Genomic DNA, 21,110 nt, shown 5'->3' on the forward strand with positions numbered 1-21,110 from the left:
GTGACGTGGCAGGAGCTGATTGGCTGGTACTTTATCTCCATCCAAGGCTTAGTAAATAGACCCCTAAGGGGGACATGTACTAAGTAGTGATAAAAGTGGAGAAGTGAGCCAGTGGAGAAGTTGCCCATGGCAACCAATCAGCATTGATGTAACATTTATAATTTGCATACTATAAAAGTATACAGGGCCGCTGATTGGTTGCCATGGGCAACTTCTCCACTGGCTCACTTCTCCACTTGTATCAGTGCTTAGTACATGTCCCCCTAAGTGTCTAAAACTATCCTACCCCACGGTGGTGCTTAACTATACTTACGGACGGATTACGGCTGTCGGGATTGTGGCATTGTACTCCTGACCATGGCCGGATTAACAATGGGGCGGATGGAGCTGCAGCTCCAAGCCCCCCATTGAAAATAGGCCCACAGTGCAGGCAGTAGCCAGTGCTGCCAGGAAAAAAAACATTTCCTGTCAGCACATACAGCAGCTCACTCACCTGCGGCTGCCCATTCACCCCCACCCCAAACTGGTCAGCTTGTGTCCTGACCGCTTTGTGTTGCAAGGGGCGGAGCTTCGGACGGGCAAGGGGGCGGAGCCACGTAAATAGTTACGAGACAGCAGCCTCCTGTCAAGACCCTGCCCCTCTTTCATGAGGCATGTTATTGTTGGAAAGCTGCAGCAGGAAAGGTATGCTGCAGCAAAAGCAATTATGTTTTGATGGGCGAGGGGGCGGGGCTTCGGATGGACATGGGGGGCGGAGCCTCGGAGATATATCCGAGGCTCCGCCCCCGAACCCATCAGAAGCCCGGCCCCTTGTCCATCAAAACGTAACTGTTTTTGCTGCAGCATACCTTTCCTGCTGCAGCTTCCCAACAATAACATTGAAAGAGGGGAAGGGTCTTGACAGGAGGCTGCTGTCTTTTAGGAGAGCTGGGTCCCTGGATGTCAGAGCTGAGGGGGCATGCAAACCATGTGAGTAGCAGCCCACACCAGGCCCCGAGGTCTGCTATGTAAGTGGTGTCTATGTCAGTAAGTTTTGAAGGGGGGGATGTGTGTGTGTCGCTAAGTAGTGTCTGTCAGTAAGTAGTGTCAGTGTCAGTAGGTTTTGCGTTTGTGTGTGTGTGTGTGTGTGTGTGTGTGTGTCAGTAAGTAGTGTCAGTAAGTTTTGCATTGTGTCTGTGTCAGTAAGTTTTGCATTTTGTGTGTGTGTGTGTGTGTGTCTGTGTAAGTTTTGTGTTGTGTCGTGTGTGTCAATATGTTTTGCGTTGTGTGTGTGTGTGTGTGTGTGTGTGTGTTAGTCAGTCCTGCAAATGTGGCAGTACGCTCCGGTATGGCGTACCATTAAGAATGTGTCCGCCAGTACGCCATACCCCCGCCACACTGTAAAACACCACCACCAAGCTCCTAGATCTTGCTCGGAGGCGCCGCCAGCACCTTCTTCCTTTTCCAGGAAAAGGACTGCTGGGAGCATGAAGGTGATGTCATCACCATCCTGCACCTGGCAGACTGGCAGAGAAAAAGTGACGATGGGGTGCCGGGCCACCGGTGTGTGGGTGGTATTCAGTATACCAGTTGTTGGAATCCCAGCGCACAGTATACCGGCGCCGGAATCCCGACAACCGGCATACCGACACCTTTTCTCCCTTTTGGGGGTCCACGAACCCCCTGGAGGGAGGATAGCGTGGCGCTTACGCGCGCCACTGAGCCCGCAAGGGGCTCATTTGCGCTCACTTTGCTGTCGGGAAGCCGGCAGTCTGGATCCCGGCGCCGGTATGCTGGCTGCCGGGGACCCGGCCGCTGGCAACTCATACTACACCCCGGTGAGTAACTCTAATGGTCGGGACCCCTCCCCACAAGTACAATGAGGCGGCACTACCAAGTTTTGCTGGTGCAGTAAGACTTATTGATCCAGAATCTTACTAAATAAATCTTACTGCACCAGCAAGACTCGGGAGTGCTGCCTCATTGTACTCTGTCCACAGCTTGAAAAACCGAAGGAGGGCACTGGAGCAAATATTCACATCATAACACAGGCATTCCCAACCACGGTCCTCAAGGCATACCAACAGTGCAGGTTATAGTGATATCCAGGCTGCAGCACAGATGGTTAAATCAAAATAACTGAGTTACTAATTAAGTCACCTGTGCTGAAGCCTGGATATCACTAAAACCTGCACTGTTGGTGTGCCTTGAGGACCGCGGTTGGGAATGCCTGTCATAACAGGATGAGTGCTGGGTACACATCTTATATATAATATTTTTTATTCTATAACAAGTGTCACATCCTGCTGTCCTTGTCTCTGTAGTCCGCAGGGACAGGGGGTGTCTGTGCCATGGATTCACATAATATATAACCACTCCACCTAGTGTCACATGGTTACATCCCTTAATGACATGTGACCACGCCCACGGCACGCAGGCACAGTACCACTGAGAAAAAAATGCTGTGTGCACCACAGGTGTCAGTAAGAAGTGTCTGTCAGTAAGTAGTGTTTGTGTCAGTACATTTTGCATGGTGTCTGTGTCAGTAAGTTTTGTGTGTGTCAGTAAGTAGTGTTTGTCAGTAGGTTTTGTACTGTGTGTGTGTGTGTGTGTGTGTGTGTGTGTGTGTGTGTGTGTGTGTGTCAGTAAGTAGTGTCTGTCAGTAAGTGGTGGGTGTCTGTGTCAGTAATACCCCTTTCACACCGCAAAAATAACCTGGTATAGACTGGGTATATTGCTGGGTCGACACGTTCCGATGTGTGTTGTGAAAGGGGTCATGGGCGAATTCTGGATTGCCTGACCCAGTAATTCAACCCGGGAATAAAGAAGGGTTATTCCCGGGTTAAATACCAGGTCCGGTGCAGTGTGAATGGGTCACCCAGGTCGATGCAACCCGGGACCCGTTCACTGCATAGGGATGATCTCATCTCCCAGCACCGCCTCTGCACCTGATGCCGACTCCATCTCCGCCCACAGATGGCAACCCGAACCGGTAAATTGCCGGGTCGGGTTGGCGGTGTGTAGGGTCAAATGCCGGGTCCCACCCAGGAATGGACCCATTTCCAATTCCCAGGTGGGACCCGGCATTGTGATGGGAGAGCGGTATAAGTATTGTGTTGTGTGTGTCAGTAAGTAATGTCTGTGTCAGTAAGTTTATCTGTGTTGTGCGTGTGTGTCAGTCAGTAATATCTATCAGTAAGTGTCTGTGTCGATAAGTTTTGTGTTGTGAGTGTGTGTGTTAGTAAATAGTGTCTGTCAGTAAGTGGTGATTGTGTCAGTAAGCTTTGTGTTTGTGTGTGTGTGTGTGTGTGTCAGTAAGTAGTGTCTGTCAGTAAGTGGTGACTGTGTCACTCACATGGCATAGGCCACACCCCCTATTTAGACCACACCCACACCACACTGATCACACCCCCACATCACTAGTCACACCACCGCAGCGCTTGTCACACCTCCTGCCGAGGCACACAATAGGCCCTTCCTAAATTTCAGCTCCAGGCCCATATGGACCTTAATCTGGCACTGCTCCTGACCATGTTGGGATTCCGGTCAGCATTCTGGCGGGTGTTGATATTCCGGCGTCGGTATTCCAGCCGCCAGGATTCCGACAGCGGGTATCTTAACCGCACCCCGTCTGGAGATCCAATTGAGTGTGGCCTGTCACATCTATAGGCTGCGCCTGACTCTCAGCTTCCTGGTCTCGGCCATCTCTTTGTCGTTACATGTACCAGGCTTGGGGACGGCCAAGTGTGAAGTGTTCGTCCAGACCTGGCGCTGTTTAGAGGGGTGACTTTGGCAAACTAGATCTCATGATCTTACAGGACTTGCGGTCATCCGCTGTAATATTTTGAGATCTTTTTAAGGGTCTTTAACCACTTGCCTCGGGTGGTTGCATCAGATGTGACCACCAGAGGCTGGTTTTCCCAACATGGTCGCATCTGAAGCAACCAGTCAGAAACATCCTCTGGGCGGCTGCTGGAAGATAATCTTCCAGCAGCTGCCAGTCTGAGATCAACCTCCTAGCCCCTTCATGGCTCCTCCCGCAGTGTCTGCAGATCACGTTTGGATGCAGTGATCCAGAGGCACACTCCACCCGACAGCTGCATAGAGGAGCAGCCGTCGGAGAAATCTAATGAGCCTCTCTGTCTCTGTGTACACCCAACGGCTGCAGAGAGTAGCAGTGTAATAAGATCAGCAGGTGTGTCCCTGTATATTATTATTATTATTATCCTTTATTTATATGACGCCACAAGGGTTCCGCAGCGCCCAATTGCAGAGTACATAAACAAATAATCAAACAGGAAAACAGCAACTTACAGTTGATGACAATATAGGACAAGTACAGGGTAAATAAACATAGTTACATCAGCAGATGACACTGGAATAAGTATCAGGTGGCAGAAGACTGCTGGATGTGGTGCAGTTGAAGATTATTAAAGTTAGAAAGGATAAGCACATGAGGGAAGAGGGCCCTGCTCGTGAGAGCTTACATTCTAAAGCCCAGTGGCTCTCCTCTCTGGAAATGTAAAAGAAGCAGTCACCAGCCTCCCAGGGTGCACCCAACAGCTGCAGAGAGGTTGAGGAGCATCAACTGAGAAAATGTTAAGCCGCCATGATGCAATGGTCTGATCATCGATGGTTTGATATATCAGTCACAGATGTTTTATAGCATTAATACAAAAATTTAAAAAATCATGTTGGATAAGTTTAAATGGGTGTTCCTAGCAGAATTCAATCATTTCTAAGTGGTTTTTGTAAAAATATTTCTCTATCGTCCTAAGTGGATGCTGGGGTTCCTGAAAGGACCATGGGGAATAGCGGCTCCGCAGGAGACAGGGCACAAAAAAGTAAAGCTTTACTAGGTCAGGTGGTGTGCACTGGCTCCTCCCCCTATGACCCTCCTCCAGACTCCAGTTAGATTTTGTGCCCGAACGAGAAGGGTGCAATCTAGGTGGCTCTCCTAAAGAGCTGCTTAGAGAAAGTTTAGTTTAGGTTTTTTTCTTTACAGTGAGTCCTGCTGGCAACAGGATCACTGCAACGTGGGACTTAGGGGGAAAGTAGTAAACTCACCTGCATGCAGAGTGGATTTGCTGCTTGGCTACTGGACACCATTAGCTCCAGAGGGATCGAACACAGGCCCAGCCGTGGAGTCCGGTCCCGGAGCCGCGCCGCCGACCCCCTTGCAGATGCTGAAGCGTGAAGAGGTCCGGAAACCGGCGGCTGAAGACTCCTCAGTCTTCATAAGGTAGCGCACAGCACTGCAGCTGTGCGCCATTTTCCTCTCAGCACACTTCACTGGGCAGTCACTGAGGGTGCAGAGCGCTGGGGGGGGGGCGCTCTGAGAGGCAAATATAAACCTTATACAAGGCTAAAAATACCTCACATATAGCCCATAGGGGCTATATGGAGATATTTAACCCCTGCCTGACTGGAAAAATAGCGGGAGAAGAACCCGCCGAAAAAGGGGCGGGGCCTATCTCCTCAGCACACGGCGCCATTTTCTGTCACAGCTCCGCTGGTCAGAACGGCTCCCAGGTCTCTCCCCTGCACTGCACTACAGAAACAGGGTAAAACAGAGAGGGGGGGCACATTAATGGCTATATATATATATATTAAAGCAGCTATAAGGGAGCACTTAATATAAGGATATCCCTTGTATATATAGCGCTTTGTGGTGTGTGCTGGCAGACTCTCCCTCTGTCTCCCCAAAAGGGCTAGTGGGTCCTGTCTTCATTAGAGCATTCCCTGTGAGTTTGCGGTGTGTGTCGGTACGTGGTGTCGACATGTATGAGGACGATATTGGTGTGGAGGCGGAGCAATTGCCAAATATGCAGATGTCACCCCCCAGGGGGTCGACACCAGAATGGATGCCTTTATTTGTGGAATTACGTGATGGTTTATCTTCCCTTAAACAGTCAGTTGAGGACATGAGGCGGCCGGACAATCAATTAATGCCTGTCCAGGCGCCTCAAACACCGTCAGGGGCTGTAAAACGCCCTTTGCCTCAGTCGGTCGACACAGACCCAGACACGGGCACTGATTCCAGTGACGACGGTAGAAATTCAAACGTATTTTCCAGTAGGGCCACACGTTATATGATTTTGGCAATGAAGGAGACGTTACATTTAGCTGATACTACAGATACCGTAAAACAGGGTATTATGTATGGTGTGAAAAAACTACAAACAGTTTTTCCTGAATCAGAAGAATTAAATGACGTGTGTGATGAAGCGTGGGTTGCTCCTGATAAAAAGTTGATAATTTCAAAAAAGTTATTGGCATTATACCCTTTCCCGCCAGAGGTTAGGGCGCGCTGGGAAACACCCCCTAAGGTGGACAAGGCGCTCACACGCTTATCCAAACAAGTGGCGTTACCCTCTCCTGAGACGGCCGCACTTAAGGATCCATCAGATAGAAAGATGGAAGTTATTCAAAAGAATATATACACACATGCAGGTGTTATACTACGACCAGCTATAGCAACTGCCTGGATGTGCAGTGCTGGAGTAGTTTGGTCAGAATCCCTGATTGAAAATATTGATACCCTAGATAGGGACAATGTTTTACTGTCGTTAGAACAAATAAAGGATGCATTTATCTATATGCGTGATGCACAGAGGGATATTTGCACACTGGCATCTCGGATGAGTGCTATGTCCATGTCAGCCAGAAGAGCCTTATGGACACGACAGTGGACAGGCGATGCGGATTCAAAACGTCACATGGAGGTTTTGCCGTATAAAGGGGAGGAGTTATTTGGAGTTGGTCTATCAGACTTGGTGGCCACGGCTACTGCCGGGAAATCCACTTTTTTACCTCAAGTCACTCCCCAACAGAGAAAGGCACCGACCTTTCAACCGCAGCCTTTTCGCTCCTACAAAAATAAGAGAGCAAAGGGCTTGTCGTACCTGCCACGAGGCAGAGGAAGAGGGAAGAGACACCAACAGGCAGCTCCTTCCCAGGAACAGAAGCCCTCCCCGGCTCCTGCAAAAACCTCAGCATGACGCTGGGGCCTCTCAAGCGGACTCGGGGACAGTGGGGGGCCGTCTCAAAAATTACAGCGCGCAGTGGGCTCACTCGCAGGTAGACCCCTGGATCCTGCAGATAATATCTCAGGGGTACAGGTTGGAATTAGAGACGGATCCTCCTCATCGTTTCCTGAAGTCTGCCTTACCAACCGTCTCTTCCGAAAGGGAGAGGGTGTTGGAAGCCATTCACAAGCTGTACGCTCAGCAGGTGATAGTCAAAGTACCCCTATTACAACAAGGAAAGGGGTATTATTCCACTCTATTTGTGGTACCGAAGCCGGATGGCTCGGTAAGGCCTATTCTAAATCTGAAGTCCTTGAACCTCTACATAAAAAAGTTCAAGTTCAAGATGGAGTCACTCAGAGCAGTGATAGCGAACCTGGAAGAAGGGGACTTTATGGTATCCTTGGACATCAAGGATGCGTATCTACACGTTCCGATTTACCCCGCACACCAGGGGTACCTCAGGTTCATTGTTCAAAACTGTCACTATCAGTTTCAGACGCTGCCGTTCGGATTGTCCACGGCGCCTCGGGTCTTTACCAAGGTAATGGCCGAGATGATGATTCTTCTTCGAAGAAAAGGCGTATTAGTTATCCCATACTTGGACGATCTCCTAATAAGGGCAAGGTCCAGAGAACAGCTGGAGACAGCTTTAGCACTATCTCAAGAGGTGCTAAGACAACACGGGTGGATTCTGAATATTCCAAAATCCCATTTAATCCCGACAACTCGTCTGCTGTTCCTAGGAATGATTCTGGACACGGTTCAGAAAAAGGTTTTCCTTCCAGAGGAAAAGGCCAAGGAGTTATCCGATCTGGTCAGGAACCTCCTAAAACCAGGAAAAGTGTCAGTACATCAATGCACAAGAGTCCTGGGAAAAATGGTGGCTTCTTACGAAGCAATTCCATTCGGCAGATTCCATGCAAGAATATTCCAAAGGGATCTGTTGGACAAATGGTCAGGGTCGCATCTGCAGATGCACCTGCGAATAACCCTGTCACCAAAGACAAGGGTGTCACTTCTGTGGTGGTTGCAGAAGGCTCACCTATTAGAAGGCCGCAGATTCGGCATTCAGGATTGGATCCTGGTGACCACGGACGCCAGCCTGAGAGGCTGGGGAGCAGTCACACAAGGAAGAAACTTCCAGGGAGTATGGACGAGTCTGGAAAAGTCTCTTCACATAAACATTCTGGAACTAAGAGCAATCTACAATGCTCTAAGCCAGGCGGAACTTCTCCTGCAAGGAAAGCCGGTGTTGATTCAGTCGGACAACATCACGGCGGTCGCCCATGTAAACAGGCAGGGCGGCACAAGAAGCAGGAGTGCAATGGCAGAAGCTGCCAAGATTCTTCGCTGGGCGGAGAATCACGTGATAGCACTGTCAGCAGTGTTCATCCCGGGCGTGGACAACTGGGAAGCAGACTTCCTCAGCAGACACGATCTTCATCCGGGAGAGTGGGGTCTACATCCAGAAGTCTTCAACATGTTAATAGACCGTTGGGAAAGACCAATTGTAGACATGATGGCGTCTCGCCTCAACAAGAAACTGGACAAATATTGCGCCAGGTCAAGAGATCCACAGGCAATAGCTGTGGACGCACTGGTAACTCTTTGGGTGTACCAGTCAGTGTATGTGTTTCCTCCTCTGCCGCTCATACCAAAGGTATTGAAGATCATACGGCAAAGAAGAGTAAGAACAATACTAGTGGTTCCGGATTGGCCGAGAAGGACTTGGTATCCGGAACTTCAAGAGATGCTCACGGACGAACCGTGGCCTCTACCTCTGAGAAGGGACCTGCTACAGCAGGGTCCCTGTCTTTTTCAAGACTTACCGCGGCTGCGTTTGACGGCATGGCGGTTGAACGCCAGATCCTAAAAGGGAAAGGCATTCCAGAAGAAGTCATTCCTACCTTGATTAAGGCACGGAAGGAAGTCACCGTGAAACATTATCACCGCATTTGGCGAAAATATGTAGCGTGGTGCGAGGATCGGAGTGTTCCGACGGAGGAATTCCAACTGGGTCGTTTCCTACATTTCCTGCAATCAGGATTATCTATGGGTCTCAAATTGGGATCCATTAAGGTTCAAATTTCGGCCCTGTCAATATTCTTCCAAAAAGAATTGGCCTCTGTCCCTGAGGTCCAGACTTTTGTCAAGGGAGTACTGCATATACAGCCTCCTGTGGTGCCTCCGGTGGCACCGTGGGATCTAAATGTAGTTTTAGATTTCCTCAAATCCCATTGGTTTGAACCATTGAAAAAGGTGGATTTGAAATATCTCACATTGAAAGTGACTATGTTACTAGCCCTGGCCTCTGCCAGGAGAGTATCTGAATTGGCGGCTTTATCTTATAAAAGTCCTTATCTAATCTTCCATTCGGATAGGGCAGAACTGCGGACTCGTCCGCATTTTCTCCCTAAAGTGGTATCAGCATTTCATCTGAACCAACCTATTGTGGTGCCTGCGGCCACTAGCGACTTGGAGGACTCCAAGTTGTTGGACGTTGTCAGAGCCTTAAAAATATACATTTCAAGGACGGCTGGAGTCAGAAAATCTGACTCGCTGTTTATATTGTATGCACCCAACAAGTTGGGCGCACCTGCTTCTAAGCAGTCGATTGCTCGTTGGATTTGTAACACAATTCAACTTGCACATTCTGTGGCAGGCCTGCCACAGCCTAAAACTGTAAAAGCCCACTCCACAAGGAAGGTGGGCTCATCTTGGGCGGCTGCCCGAGGGGTCTCGGCATTACAACTCTGCCGAGCAGCTACGTGGTCGGGGGAGAACACGTTTGTAAAATTTTACAAATTTGATACCCTGGCAAAGGAGGACCTGGAGTTCTCTCATTCGGTGCTGCAGAGTCATCCGCACTCTCCCGCCCGTTTGGGAGCTTTGGTATAATCCCCATGGTCCTTTCAGGAACCCCAGCATCCACTTAGGACGATAGAGAAAATAAGAATTTACTTACCGATAATTCTATTTCTCGGAGTCCGTAGTGGATGCTGGGCGCCCATCCCAAGTGCGGATTATCTGCAATACTTGTACATAGTTATTGTTAACTAATTCGGGTTATTGTTAAGGAGCCATCTTTAAGAGGCCCTTTCTGTTATCATACTGTTAACTGGGTTTAGATCACAAGTTGTACGGTGTGATTGGTGTGGCTGGTATGAGTCTTACCCGGGATTCAAAATGCCTCCCTTATTGTGTATGCTCGTCCGGGCACAGTACCTAACTGGAGTCTGGAGGAGGGTCATAGGGGGAGGAGCCAGTGCACACCACCTGACCTAGTAAAGCTTTACTTTTTTGTGCCCTGTCTCCTGCGGAGCCGCTATTCCCCATGGTCCTTTCAGGAACCCCAGCATCCACTACGGACTCCGAGAAATAGAATTATCGGTAAGTAAATTCTTATTATTATCCAGTTAGGTGATTAAGGAATCAGGCTAAGGTGCTGTACACCTGGGAGTGCATGGTTCCAAAGAGGTGGCGATCCAACATAATAAACTATAAAGAAATATTGAGTTCACCTTGAGTTATGTCTCACTCTCAACACTATCCACAACAGTCAGACACATTTCTATAAGCAGATACCGATAAATATATTAGGACCTTTATCTTAAAAAAAGAAGAAAAAAAAAGAAAAACTACCCATGACAGGGGCAAATACAGAATTTTCTGGAGGGTTGGTGGTGGTGGTTTACATATATTTATATAAATAACACAGTCCACACTTAAACATACACTAACAGAACATACATAGATACATACATTCATACTACCAACAGTCCCGATTTTCGCGGGACAGTCCCGTTTTTTTAAAGGACTTCCGCTGTCCCACCCGCGGGCTGCAGTGTCCCGTGGTGGGGGGGCAGTTGGGAGGCTCATGTCAGTCACTGGCATGCATGCGCACAGCGTCTGTTCACTAGAGACGGAGGTACAGGGGACATGCCAGCAGCTCACAGAGCGCTAGCCATGCCCCCATAGTGACGAAAAACGGGGGTGTGGTTCGCGATTGCTGCACTCCCACAAAGCCACGCCCCTTTTCTATAGGCCATGCCTCCTTTCCGGGCGGACGTGCCATAGTGTCCCTTTTCATCTTCACCCAATGTTGGGAGGTATGTGGCTGTGCCCCGGGCCATTTTTTTTGGATTTGGTTCTGATTCGTTGGCCGGATTTGGATTTGCCAAACCACCGTGACTGCCTTTGGATTTGGAATTGGATTTTTTTCTAAATTTTACAAAAAAAGCTAAAATCATTTAATGTGGGCCTTTTATTGTCCTTAGAGTATTAATAACCTCAATAACATTACTTTCCAGTCATTTGCAGACAATTTTGACCACCATACAGCTAACAATGTTGTTTTCATCCACTTTAGGACGTAGTCTGCAGCGAGCTGGCTGGTTTACTAAGCGAGAGAGCAGCGGCACAAACACGCGGCAGTTTATAGCATATCTAAGAAACACTGGCACACAGTAGTGGGAGAAATGAACGTTGCTGCAAGATGGAACTGTCCTTGGGCCCTTCCCACCCTCCCTTATGTTGGATATTAAAAGAGACATGCACAGTTTAACAAACCAAGTCCTCCAGCGACGGGGAATCTGCGTGAATCACAGGGTTAGATGCACGTGAAGAAAGCGCATTAGGGTACAGCACACCAAACAGTACAAACAATAGAACTTTATGATATATACAGATTTTTTTTTATAGCGCACTAGGGTAAAGCGCACTGCCTTGTGAGACAGTGTACCCCCTACAGTTACACACACTAATAGTGCCTCCACACTGCCAGTACAGCCCCTTGTGAGACTCTGGACACAGCAGTTGCAGGCTTGCAGCAGTGTATCCCCCATACATATACTTAATATACTGACATTCTAGTATATGGATTATGTTCCACTTCCCTTCCTATACAGTAATAAATGAATATTCCCCTCTTAATATATATATATCTCCTATATAATAGCCCAGATCTGTGATCTTGTGATTCATTTGCTAACGCTGGGCGGAGTCACAACAGTGGGCGGAGTTAGTCAAATGAGTCACAGATCTGGCCAAATCTATAGGACACTAGGAGCAGCTGCAGAAGCAGATAGTATGTACATGGCACAGGCAGGGGTGCATACCTCCCAGCTTTTAACATGAGCTTTCTTCAGGCAGAAGGAGGGAGGGACACACACACACACACACACACACACACACCGAAAAGGGGGCGTGGCTTCACGGGAGGGCCCCGTTTTCGTCAGTGAGGGGGCATGCCCAGCGCTCTGTGAGCTGCTGGCATGCCCCCAGGGGCTGATTATGAGTCCGGGGGGCACAGGACACTTGAGACAGGGGAGCCCTATCTCATTGCTGTGCCTGCTGTGGGGTTGGGGGCGTGGCCTAATCGCGGGACGCGAGGCCACGCCCCATTATGCAAATTCCGGGTTTGTTTGTTTTTTTTAATGGAATTTTGGCCCCTCAGCTAGGGCTAAATCCAGAGGAGGTGGTCGCTCCCCCCTACACACCCGCACAGGCAGAAGAAAGCAGGGAGACTGCTGCCTCCCTGTAACACCACAGACCTGCCAATACACAGCAGCGTGTGCTGACTGTAGCACAATGCTGCCGCTGTTGCTGGCAGGACGGGGGAGCTTCTAAGCTGGGACAGAGCTACTCGAGCCGGGGGGGCCCCTAAAACTGTGGGGCCAACGGTACGTACCGCCTGCCCCCCCCTTAATCCGGCTCTGCTGCTGGAACCCCCCCTTAATCCGTACCCCCTGATGCCCCCTCTCCCTCTGTCTCCACTATTCACCGCTGCTCTGCTAAGCAGAACAGCGAGTACAGGAGCTTTCCAACTGCTCGCCCCCCCCCCCCCCACCGCAGGACACTGCGACCCGCGGGTGGGACAGCGGGACAGACCCCAAAAAATGGGACTGTCCCGCGAAAATTGGGACATTTGGGAGGTATGGGGGTGTGTGAGGGGGTATGCCATACTTGACCCCCACATCAGCATACTCAGCAGGGTCTCTCTGGCAGGGAGGAGCGTCACATTCTGGCACACTCCACGCTTCTTAGCTGTAGTTTTGTGGGTCACCAGCCGCTGTGCACTTTCCGTACTGCCTCTGTTATCTCCAGCCCCTGCGACCCCACCGCTAGCTGCAGCGCTGCCACCCGCAGTGAGTTGCGCCCAGCTCCTTCACACACTTTAGCCGGCGGGTAGCGCTGCAGAAGTCCGCGCTGCTTGCAGGCTCTGACCCCCTCCTCCTTCCAGCATCAGCGTCTCCTGGGAGCTAACCAGTCACTCCCAGTCTCCCCTTACCATAGTGCCCAGCAGCCGTGAGGTCCGCGCCACGTGCATGCTATGACCCCCTCCTCCCTCCAGCCGCAGCATCTCCTGGGGGCTAACCAGTCACTCCCAGTCTCACCTTACCACAGTGCCCGGCAGCTGCGCGAGGTCTGCGATGTGTGACTGAGGAGGGGGGGAGTGATGCGGACGGGCAGAGGAAGCAGGAATACAGCCTAAGAGAGTCAGCCATGCCAAGTCTCCACCAGCAGCAGATGCCAACAGGTTGGAGTGGAACAGCAGCAGCCAGCAGCAGTGACTCCGGTAAGACACATCTGTCTGTCACCACTGTTCTGTCCCTAATACCAATCTCTCCCGTGCCCTGTGTTCTGTCATGTCCCTGTCACCCCTGGCCTTGACCTGCCACCCTTATCCTGGCCCTTTCACCCTTATCCTGGCCCTTTCACCCTTATCCTGGCCCTGTCACCCTTATGCTGGCCCTGCTACCCCTATCCTGGCCCTGTCACCCCTGTGCTTGCCCTGTCAACCCTATACTGGCCCTGTCACCCCTGTCCTGGTCCTGCCGCCCCTACACTGACCCTGTCACCCCTATCCTGTCCCTGTCATTTCTGTCCTGGCCCCGTCGCCCATGTCCTGGCCCCGTCACCCCTGTCCTGGCCCCGTCACCCCTGTCCTGGCCCCGTCACCCCTGTTCTGACCCTGTCACCCCTGTTCTGACCCTGTCACCCCTGTCCTGGCCCAGTCAACCCTGTTCTGACCCTGTCACCCCTGTCCTGGCCCTGTTACTGCACACCCTCCAACTACCTTTTTGGCAGGTACAGTACCCGCAGCACCTCCAGACCTCTCCCCAATGCACCACACCTCCGCACCTTCCCCTCCACCACATGCGGCACTCCACCCCTCCCCCACATGCTGTGCCTCCAGACCCCCTACACCACCCGCGGCTCCCACTCCTCCGCCCCTTCACCACCCCCAGCAATCTCCAGGCCCCCTCCACCATTCACCCCCCTTATATGTCTCCCCCACACCTGCCCCCTCCACCCGCAGCATCTGCAGACACCCTCCTCCATCCGCGGTCCCCCCCTCACCCACCCCTCCCCCACCAATGGCACCCCCGCACCTGCCCCACCACCACCTGCAGCACCTCCGGACCTCCTTCCTCATCTGCCGCAACACCCGTACCTGCCCCTCCCCTACCCATGGCGCCTATGGACCCCCACCCCACCAGTGGCACTCCCGCCCCTTCCCATCCCACAGCACCTCCGGAACCCTTCACCCATCTGCAACATCCCCACACCTGCCCCTCCCCCACCTGCAGTGCCTCCGGACCCCTCCCCCATCTGCATCCCCCACTCCTCTGCCCCTCCCCCACCACCTCCCAACCCTTCCCCATCCGGGCCCCACCCCCACTTCCGCCCCCCCTCCATCCGCAGCATCTACAGACACCATCCGCAGTACCCCCCCGCACCCGCTACATTCTGTACATTGTGGCCTGCAGGTGCTGTTCACGCCGTCGCAAGGGGCTGCGCCTCCTTCACCATCGCACACCCTTTCATTGTGCAATATTTAACCACTAACAAAGGAATGCAGGTAATACTCCATATAATACAAATATTAAACCCCAGAAAGGCATGCAAGGGTTAAGGGGGCGTAGCCCCTTGCGACGGTGTGAAGAGCGCCCGTAGGGCGCGATGAAGCACCTAGTATATATATATATATATATATATATATTTCTCTATCGTCCTAGTGGATGCTGGGGTTCCTGAAAGGACCATGGGGAACAGCGGCTCCGCAGGAGACAGGGCACAAAAGTAAAGCTTTCCGATCAGGTGGTGTGCACTGGCTCCTCCCCCTATGACCCTCCTCCAAGCCAGTTAGATTTTTGTGCCCGGCCGAGAAGGGTGCAATCTAGGTGGCTCTCCTAAAGAGCTGCTTAGAAAAGTTTAGCTTAGGTTTTTTATTTTACAGTGAGTCCTGCTGGCAACAGGATCACTGCAACGAGGGACTTAGGGGAGAAGAAGTGAACTCACCTGCGTGCAGGATGGATTGGCTTCTTGGCTACTGGACATCAGCTCCAGAGGGACGATCACAGGTACAGCCTGGATGGTCACCGGAGCCTTGCCGCCGGCCCCCTTGCAGATGCTGAAGTAAGAAGAGGTCCAGAATCGGCGGCAGAAGACTCCTCAGTCTTCTAAAGGTAGCGCACAGCACTGCAGCTGTGCGCCATTTTCCTCTCAGCACACTTCACACGGCAGTCACTGAGGGTGCAGGGCGCTGGGAGGGGGGCGCCCTGGGAGGCAAATGAATACCTATTTTGGCTAAAAATACCTCACATATAGCCTCCGGAGGCTATATGGAGATATTTAACCCCTGCCAGAATCCGTTAAGAGCGGGAGACGAGGCCGCCGAAAAAGGGGCGGGGCCTATCTCCTCAGCACACAGCGCCATTTTCCCTCACAGAAAGGCTGGAGGGAAGGCTCCCAGGCTCTCCCCTGCACTGCACTACAGAAACAGGGTTAAAACAGAGAGGGGGGGCACTAATTTGGCGTTAGAAATATATAAAAAAGATGCTATAAGGGAAAACACTTATATAAGGTTGTCCCTATATAATTATAGCGTTTTTGGTGTGTGCTGGCAAACTCTCCCTCTGTCTCTCCAAAGGGCTAGTGGGTCCTGTCCTCTATCAGAGCATTCCCTGTGTGTGTGCTGTGTGTCGGTACGTGTGTGTCGACATGTAGGAGGACGATGTTGGTGAGGAGGCGGAGCAATTGCCTGTAATGGTGATGTCACTCTCTAGGGAGTCGACACCGGAATGGATGGCTTATTTAGGGAATTACGTGATAATGTCAACACGCTGCAAGGTCGGTTGACGACATGAGACGGCCGACAAACAATTAGTACCGGTCCAGACGTCTCAAAAACACCGTCAGGGGTTTTAAAACGCCCGTTTACTTTAGTCGGTCGACACAGACACAGACAGGGACACTGAATCCAGTGTCGACGGTGAATAAACAAACGTATTCCTTATTAGGGCCACACGTTAAAGGCAATGAAGGAGGTGTTACATATTTCTGATACTACAAGTACCACAAAAGAGGGTATTATGTGGGATGTGAAAAAACTACCATAGTTTTTCCTGAATCAGATAAATTAAATAAAGTGTGTGATGATGCGTGGGTTCCCCCCGATAGAAAATTATGGGCGGTATACCCTTTCCCGCCAGAAGTTAGGGCGCGTTGGGAAACACCCCTTAGGGTGGATAAGGCGCTCACACGCTTATCAAAACAAGTGGCGGTACCGTCTATAGATAGGGCCGTCCTCAAGGACCAGCTGACAGGAGGCTGGAAAATATCATAAAAAGTATATACACACATACTGGTGTTATACTGCGACCAGCGATCGCCTCAGCCTGGATGTGCAGAGCTGGGGTGGCTTGGTCGGATTCCCTGACTAAAAATATTGATACCCTTGACAGGGACAGTATTTTATTGACTATAGAGCATTTAAAGGATGCATTTCTATATATGCGAGATGCACAGAGGGATATTTGCACTCTGGCATCAAGAGTAAATGCGATGTCCATAACTGCCAGAAGATGTTATGGACACGACAGTGGTCAGGTGATGCAGATTCCAAACGGCACAAAGGTGTATTGCCGTATAAAGGAAGAGGAGTTATTTGGGGTCGGTCCATCGGACCTGGTGGCCACGGCAACTGCTGGAAAATCCACCGTTTTTACCCTAAGTCACATCTCTGCAGAAAAAGACACCGTCTTTTCAGCCTCAGTCCTTTCGTCCCTATAAGATCATATCTGCCCAGGGATAGAGGAAAGGGAAGAAGACTGCAGCAGGCAGCCCATTCCCAGGAACAGAAGCGTTCCACCGCTTCTGACAAGTTCTCAGCATGGCGCTGAGACCGTACAGGACCCCTGGATCCTACAAGTAGTATCCCAGGGGTACAGATTGGAATGTCGAGACGTTTCCCCTTCGCAGGCTCCTAAAGTCTGCTTTACCAAGGTCTCCCTCCGACAAGGAGGCAGTATGGGAAAAAATTCACAAGCTGTATTCCCAGCAGGTGATAATTAAATTACCCCTCCTACTACAAGAAAAGGGGTATTATTCCACACTATATTGTGGTACTGAAGCCAGAAGGCTAGGTGAGACTTATTCTAAAAAAAAAAAAAAAAAAAAAAATTTTTGAACACTTACAAAGGTTCAAATCAAGATGGAGTCACTCAGAGCAGTGATAACGAACCAGGAAGAAGGGGACTATATAGTGTCCCGGGACATCAGGGATGCTTACCTCTATGTCCCAAATTTGCCCTTCTCACTAAGGGTACCTCAGGTTCGTGGTGCAGAACTGTCACTATCAGTTTCAGACGCTGCCGTTTGGATTGTCCACGGCACCCCGGGTCTTTACCAAGGTAATGGCCGAAATGATGATTCTTCTTCGAAGAAAAGGCGTCTTAATTATCCCTTACTTGGACGATCTCCTGATAAGGGCATAGTCCAGGGAACAGTTGGAGGTCGGAGTAGCACTATCTCGGATACTGCTACAACAGCACGGGTGGATTCTAAATATTCCAAAATCGCAGCTGATCCCGACGACACGTCTGCTGTGCCTAGGGATGATTCTGGACACAGTCCAGAAAAAGGTGTTTCTCCCGGAAGAGAAAGCCAGGGAGTTATCCGAGCTAGTCAGGAACCTCCTAAAAACAGTGCATCATTGCACAAGGGTCCTGGTAAAAATGGTGGCTTCCTACGAAGCAATTCCATTCGGCAGATTTCACGCAAGAATCTGCTGGACAAATGGTCCGGATCGCATCTTCAGATGCATCAGCGGATAACCCTATATCCAAGGACAAGGGTGTCTCTCCTGTGGTGGTTATAGAGTGCTCATCTTCTAGAGGGCCGCAGATTCGGCATTCAGGATTGGATGCTGGTGACCACGGAGCCCAGCCCGAGAGGCTGGGGAGCAGTCACACAAGGAAAAAATTTCCAGGGAGTGTGATCAAGTCTGGAGACTTTTCTCCACATAAATATACTGGAGCTAAGGGTAAATTTATAATGCTCTAAGCTTAGCAAGACCTCTGCTTCAAGGTCAGCCGGTATTGATCCAGTGGGAAAAACATCACGGCAGTCGCCCACGTAAACAGACAGGGCGACACAAGAAGCAGGAGGGCAATGGCAAAAACTGCAAGGACTTTTCGCTGGGCGGAAAATCATGTGATAGCACTGTCAGCAGTGTTTCATCCCGGGAATGGAAACTGGGAAGCAGACTTCCTCAGCAGGCACGACCTCCACCCGGGAGAGTGGAAACTTCATCGGGAAGTTTTTTCCACATGATTGTAAACCGTTGGGAAATACCAAAGGTGGACATGATGGCGTCCCGTCTGAACAAAAAACGGGACAGGTATTGCGCCAGGTCAAGAGACCCTCAGGCAATAGCTGTGGACGTTCTGGTAACACCGTGGGTGTACCAGTCGGTGTATGTGTTCCCTCCTCTGCTTCTCATACCTAAGGTGCTGAGAATTATAAGACGTAGAGGAGTAAGAACTATACTCATGGCTCCGGATTGGCCAAGAAGGACTTGGTACCCGGAACTTCAAGAGATGCTTACAGAGGTCTTATGGCCTCTGCCGCTAAGAAGGGACTTGCTTCAGCAAGTACCATGTCTGTTCCAAGACTTACCGCAGCTGCGTTTGTCGGCATGGCGGTGGTAAGCCGGATCCTAAGGGAAAAAGGCATTCCGGAAGAGGTCATTCCTACCCTGGTCAAAGCCAGAAAGGAGGTGACCGCACAACATTATCACCACATGTGGCGAAAATATGTTGCGTGGTGTGAGGCCAGGAAGGCCCCACAAAGAAATTTCAACTCGGTCGTTTCCTGCATTTCCTGCAAACAGGAGTGTCTATGGGCCTCAAATTGGGGTCCATTAAGGTTCAAATTTCGGCCCTGTCGATTTTCTTCCAGAAAGAATTGGCTTCAGTTCCTGAAGTCCAGAAGTTTGTCAAGGGAGTATTGCATATACAACCCCTTTTGTGCCTCCAGTGGCACTGTGGGATCTCAACGTAGTTCTGGGATTCCTCAAATCACATTGGTTTAAAACCAGTCAAATCTGTGGATTTGAAGCATCTCACATGAAAAGTGACCATGCTCTTGGCCCTGGCCTGGACCAGGCGAGTGTCAAATTGGTGGTTTTTTCTCAAAAAAGCCCATATCTGTTTGTCCATTCGGACAGGGCAGAGCTGCGGACTCGTCCCCAGTTCTCTCCCTAAGGTGGTGTCAGTGTTTCACCTGAACCAGCTTATTGTGGTGCCTTGCACCTACTAGGGACTTGGAGGACTCCAAGTTGCTAGATGTTGTCAGGGCCCTGAAAATATGTTCCAGGACGGCTGGAGTCAGGAAAACTGACTTGCTGTTATCCTGTATGCACCCAACAAACTGGGTGCTCTTGCTTCTAAGCAGACTATTGCTAGTTGGATGTGTAATACAATTCAGCTTGCACATTCTGTGGCAGGCCTGCCACAGCCAAAATATGTAAATGCCCATTCCACAAGGAAGGTGGGCTCATCTTGGGCGGCTGCCCGAGGGGTCTCGGCTTTACAACTTTGCCGAGCAGCTACTTGGTCAGGGGCAAACACGTTTGCTAAATTCTACAAATTTGATACCCTGGCTAAGGAGGACCTGGAGTTCTCTCATTCGGTGCTGCAGAGTCATCCGCACTCTCCCGCCCGTTTGGGAGCTTTGGTATAATCCCCATGGTCCTTTCAGGAACCCCAGCATCCACTAGGACGATAGAGAAAATAAGAATTTACTTACCGATAATTCTATTTCTCGGAGTCCGTAGTGGATGCTGGGCGCCCATCCCAAGTGCGGATTATCTGCAATACTTGTACATAGTTACAAAAATCGGGTTATTATTGTTGTGAGCCATCTTTTCAGAGGCTCCGCTGTTATCATACTGTTAACTGGGTTTAGATCACAAGTTGTACGGTGTGATTGGTGTGGCTGGTATGAGTCTTACCCGGGATTCAAAATTCCTCCCTTATTGTGTACGCTCGTCCGGGCACAGTACCTAACTGGCTTGGAGGAGGGTCATAGGGGGAGGAGCCAGTGCACACCACCTGATCGGAAAGCTTTACTTTTGTGCCCTGTCTCCTGCGGAGCCGCTGTTCCCCATGGTCCTTTCAGGAACCCCAGCATCCACTACGGACTCCGAGAAATAGAATTATCGGTAAGTAAATTCTTATTTTTTTTTATGCAGAGGTTTCACAAAATTTTCCCCCTTATAATATGTTTTTTATTTTATTATTGCAGAGTTAGCACAGCACACATCAGTATGCTGTTATCTCCGGGAAATGGCGCCAAGTTCAGGCCGCAGCGCCTTTTCTAGAATCCAAGTCCCGCAAGAATCCGACGCTAGGTCGATGATGTTCAGCCTCTCGCTGGGATCCGAGTCTTGCGGAAACACCTGAGACTCAGGCTCGGGTGCGCTCGGATCCCGGTGTTCGGAACGGTTCGGATTCCACAGAATCCGAACCGCTCATCCCTAATACATACTTTGATGCAGCAGCTGTTGCAGAATGGTAATGGAGACGGGCAATTGGCATACAGGGCCTTAACTAAGCGTGTGTGAGCAGTACCGCTCCACAAAGCACGGGGGGGAGGGGTCATTCCGACCCAATCGCACGCTGCGTTTCTTCGCAGCCGTGCGATCAGGTCGGAACTGCGCATGCTCGGCCGTCGCCACTGTGACCGCTTTCTTTGTTAGAGGCAACGCCTCTAACGAAGAATGCGGTCGCAGCGGCAACCGCAAGAAGATTG

At 50.6% G+C, this 21,110-nt stretch overlaps 1 long non-coding RNA gene across 1 annotated transcript in view; it reads left to right on the forward strand.

Moving 5' to 3' along the window:
* The first annotated feature begins 836 nt into the window (after positions 1-836).
* Positions 837-21,110, forward strand: part of LOC134988390 (uncharacterized) — a 59,934-nt gene continuing 39,660 nt past the window's right edge. Inside the window, exon 1 of the long non-coding RNA XR_010193874.1 lies at positions 837-1,007. This is a non-coding gene — a long non-coding RNA (uncharacterized LOC134988390). The remainder of the gene's footprint in view (positions 1,008-21,110) is intronic.

The sequence above is a fragment of the Pseudophryne corroboree genome, chromosome 2, assembly GCF_028390025.1.
Source record: "Pseudophryne corroboree isolate aPseCor3 chromosome 2, aPseCor3.hap2, whole genome shotgun sequence".
In the NCBI taxonomy this organism is placed as follows: domain Eukaryota; kingdom Metazoa; phylum Chordata; class Amphibia; order Anura; family Myobatrachidae; genus Pseudophryne; species Pseudophryne corroboree.